Raw genomic sequence first — 5,281 nt, forward strand, 5'->3', positions numbered from 1 at the left:
TGGAAAGTATTGGGAACTCTAAGTCATTTTCGTTGGTGGGAAAAGTATGCCTCTCAAAATGTTTTTATCTCTCAATTTTCGCTTTGAGCTCTCGCACCTCTACAAATCCCTACTTCCCTCTGCGAAGGGCCTTTCTTTTACTTTATGCAATTTTTATTTTTAATTCGAGTCTCCATCTTCTATAATAAAAGCACCAACTAAGGGGCACTATGATCATACTTGAGCATTGGGTATAGTTAATATGCGAGTGTGTTTCATGAATGGATCAATGATTGAGCATGATGGGCTAGGGATAACTTATTTTAACGTTGATATTTTGAAAGACATGGTTGCTTGTTGGTATGCTTGAGTATCTAAATTATCATGTCAAAACTAGACTATTGCATTGAACAATATAAAATTCCAAATGTCCATGCAATAAAGAAAAGAATATGAGATGACATGTTAGGCAACATTCCACATCAAAAATTATGTTTTTATCATTTACCTACTCGAGGACGAGCAGGAATTAAGCTTGGGGACGCTGATACGTCTCCAACGTATCTATAATTTTTTTATTGTTCCATGCTGTTATATTATCATTGGATGTTTTATAATCATTTTATAGTCATTTTATATCATTTTATGGTACTAACCTATTGACATAGTGCCAAGTGCTAGATGTTGTTTTCTGCATGTTTTTTTACATCGCAGGAAATCAATACCAAATAGAGTCCAAACGCAGCGGAACTTTTTTAGGATTTTTTTGGACCGGAAGACATCCAATGGGCCGGAGAAGCGCCTGGGGGTGCTCCGAGGGGAGCACAACCCACCATGGCGCGCCTGGAGGCCTAGGCGCGCCCTAGCGGGTTGTGCCCACCTCAGGTGCCCCCTGAACCGACTATTTGCTCTATAAATACCCCAATATTCCAGAAACCCTAGGGGAGTCGACGAAAATCAATTCCCGTCGCCGCAGAGTCTAGAACCACTAGATCCAATCTAGACACCATCACGAAGGAGTTCATCACTTCCATTGGAGCCTCTCCGATGATGCGTGAGTAGTTCTTTGTGGACCTTCGGGTCCGTAGTTAGTAGCTAGATGGCTTCCTCTCTCTTGTTTGATTCTCAATACAATGGTCTCTTGGAGATCCATATGATGTAACCCTTTTTGCGGTGTGTTTGTTGGGATCCAATGAACTTTGAGTTTATGATCAGATCTATGTTTTTATCCATGGAAGTTATTTGAGTCTTCTTTGATATCTTATATGCATGATTGATTATAGCCTCGTATTTCTTCTTCGATATTAGGGTTTTTTGGCCAACTTGATCTATTTATCTTGCAATGAGAAGAGGTGCTTTGTGATGGGTTCGATCTTATAGTGCTTGATCCAAGTGACAGAAGGGGAACCGACACGTATGTATTGTTGCCATTAAGGGTAACAAGATGGGGTCTATTTCTACATAAATGGATCTTGTCTACATCATGTCCTCGTTCTTATTGCATTACTCCGTTTCTCCATGAACTTAATACTAGATGCATGCTGGATAGCGGTCGAGGTGTGGAGTAATAGTAGTAGATGCAGGTAGGAGTCGGTCTACTAATCTTGGATGTGATGCCTATGTAATGATCATTGCCTGGATATCGTCATGATTATTTGAAGTTCTATCAATTGCTCAATAGTAATTTGTTTACCCACCGTTTGCTATTTTTCTCGAGAGAAGCCACTAGTGAAACCTACGACCCCCGGATCTCTTCTTTAATATATTTGCCTTTGCGATCTATTTTTATTTGCTTTTATTTTCATATCTATTAAACCAAAAATACAAAAATACCTTGCTACACTTTATTTTATTTGACATTCGATCTATCAATATTTACAACTATCGCATGTCCGTTTGCCAATTTATGGCGCCGCTACCCAAAAGGGATTGACAACCCCTTTATTACCTCGGGTTGCGAATATTTGTTATTTGTGTGCAGGTGTTGTTTGTGTACCGTTGCTTGGTTCTCCTACTAGTTCGATAACCTTGGTCTCATCACTGAGGGAAGTACCTACCGTCGTTGTGCTACTTCATCCCTTCCTCCTTGGGGAAATATCGACGTAGTTCTAGCAAACATCAATGCCCAGTCTCATGCTCACATCAAATCAAAATATAATTGCAAACAAAACTCCCCGAGGGCTGTTGTTAGTTGGACCGTACCCGTTGTTTCGGACCTGCCGTGAAATGTGCTTGTCGGTGGTGGAGGAGTATAAACTTTACCATTATGTTTGGTAACTACCTATAATGTATCTAGTATGGAAGATACCGAGATCTGTTGGTTGCTATGTTGACAATGAAAGCATACTGCTCAAAATATTATTCATCTCTGTTTCAAAAACTTGAGCTCTGGCACCTCTGCAAATCCCTGCATCCCTCTGCGAAGGGCCTATCTATTTACGTTTATGTTGAGTAATCATCCTCTTATAAAAGGCACCATTTAGAGATAACCACTATCATTTGTATGCATTGTTATTAATTTATATTGAGTATGACTGTGACTGGATCTCTTTTACCATGGATTACAATGTCTAGTCAGTCCTTGATCTTCAAGGGTGCTCTACATTTATGTTTTGCGGTCTCAGAAAGGGCTAGCGAGATACCATCTTGTTATATCATATCATGACTGTTTTGAAAAAGTGTTGCCATCCGAGATTTATTATTATTGCTCGCTAGTTGAGTATGCCATTGATATGAATAAATGTGAGACCTAAATGTTATTGTAAATATGGTTAGTTCATAATCCTTGCTGAAAACTTGAATGCTGGCTTTACATATTTGCAACAACAAGATCAAACAGAGTTTGTAAAAAAATTTCTTTATCATTTTCAGTTTGTCAACTGAATTGCTTGAGGACAAGCAATGGGTTAAGCTTGGGGGATTTGATACATCTCTATCGTATCTACTTTTCCAAACTCTTTTGCCCTTATTTTTGACTCTAATTTGCATGATTTGAATGGAACTAACCAGGACAGACGTTGTTTTCAGTAGAATTGCCATGGTGTTATTTCTATGCAGAAATAAAAGTTCTCGGAATGACATGAAACTTCATGGAGATTATTTTTGCAATAAATAAAAAATATTGGCAAAAGAATCAACCAAAGGGGACCCACACCCTGTCCACAAGGGTGGGGGCGCGCCCTACCCCCTGGGCGCACCCTACGGTCTTGTGGATCACACGAGGCTCCACCAACCTCAACTCCAACTCCATATATTCACGTTCGGGGAGAAAAATATCAAAGAGAAGAATTCATCGTGTTTTACGATACAGAGTCGCCATCACCCCTTGTTCTTCATCGGGAGGCCAGATCTGGAGTCCGTTTGGGGCTCCGGCGATGGGAAATCGTCGCCATCATCATCCCCAACCTTCCTCCATCACCAATTTCATGATGCTCACCACCGTGCGTGAGTAATACCATCGTAGGCTTGCTGGACGGTGATGGGTTGGATGAGATTTACCATGTAATCTAGTTAGTTTTGTCAGGGTTTGATCCCTAGTATCCACTATGTTCTAAGATTGATGTTGCTATGACTTTGCTATGCCTAATGCTTGTCACTAGGGCCCGAGGGCCATGATTTCAAATCTGAACCTATTATGTTTTCGTGAATATATTTATGTTCTTGATCCTATCTTGAAAATTATAGTCACCTACTACGTGTTATGATCCGACAACCCCGGAGTGACAATAGTCGGGACACTTCCCGGTGATGACTGTAGTTTGAGGAGTTCATGGATTCACTAAGTGCTAATGCTTTGGTCCAGTACTTTATTAAAAGGAGGCCTTAATATCCCGTAGTTTCCAATTGGACCCCACTGCCACGGGAGGGTAGGACAAAAGATGTCATGCAAGTTCTTCTCCATAAGCACGTAGACTATATTCGGAATACATGCCTACATTATATTGATGAATTGGAGCTAGTTCTGTATCACCCTATGTTATAACTGTTGCATGATGAATGACATCCGACATAGTTATCCATCATTGATCCATTTCCTACGAGCTCGTTTCATATTGATCTTTGCTAAGTTACTTTTCCGTTGCCACTATTACGATTGCTACAAAACTGCTACTGTTACTTTTGCCACTGTTACCGTTACTTCCATATTACTTTGCTACTAAATACTTTGCTGCAGATATTAAGTCTTTCAGGTGTGGTTGAATTGACAACTCATCTGCTAATACTTCAGAATACTTTGGCTCCCCTTGTGTCGAATCAATAAATTTGGGTTGAATGCGCTACCCTCAAAAACTGTTGTGATCCCCTATACTTGTGGGTTATCAGCACACGGCGGGTATCATTATTTTCTGACCTTCACAGATGATTTGAGTAGGTATGGGTATATCTAGTTGATGAAACACAAGTCTGAAACATTTGAAAAGTTCAAAGAATTTCAGAGTGAAGTGGAGAATCATCATAAGAAGAAAATAAAATTTCTATGATCTGATCGTGGAGGCGGATATTTGAGTTATGAGTTTGGCCTTCATTTAAGACAATGTGGAATTTTTTCACAACTCACGCCACCTGGAACACCACAATGTAATGGTGTGTCCAGACGTCATAACCATAATTTATTATATATGGTGCGTTATATGATGTCTCTTTCTTATTCGCCTTTATCGTTTTGGGGTTATGCATTAGGTACAACCGCTTTCACATTAAATAGGGCACCATCTAAATCCGTTGAGATGACACCGTATGAACTATGGTTTGGCAAGAAACATGAGTTCTCGTTTCTTAAAGTTTGGGGATGCGACACTTATGTCAAAAGGCTTCAGCCTGATAAGCTCGAACCCAAATCAGAGAAGTGCGTCTTCATAGGATACCCTAAAGAAACTATTGGATACACCTTCTACCACAGATCCGAAGGAAAGATCTTTGTTGCTAAGAATGGGTCATTTCTAGAGAAGGAGTTTCTCTTGAAAGAAGTGAGTGGGAGGAAAGTATAACTTGATGAGGTAATTGTACCTTCTGTTGAATTGGAAAGTAGCATATAAGAGAAAACCGTTCCCGTGATGCCTACGCCAAATAGAGAGGAAGCTAGTAATAATGATCATGAAACTTCGGATCAAGTTACTACTGAACCACGTAGGTCGACTAGAACACGTACCACACCAGAGTGGTACAGTAATCATGTCCTGGAACTCATGTTGTTAGACAACGGTGAACCTATGAACTATGAAGAAGCTATGATGAGCCTAGATTCCAACAAATGGCTTGAAGCCATGAAATCTAAGATATGATCCATGTATGAGAACAAAGT

The sequence above is a fragment of the Triticum dicoccoides genome, chromosome 7A, assembly GCF_002162155.2.
Source record: "Triticum dicoccoides isolate Atlit2015 ecotype Zavitan chromosome 7A, WEW_v2.0, whole genome shotgun sequence".
Lineage (NCBI taxonomy): Eukaryota > Viridiplantae > Streptophyta > Magnoliopsida > Poales > Poaceae > Triticum > Triticum dicoccoides.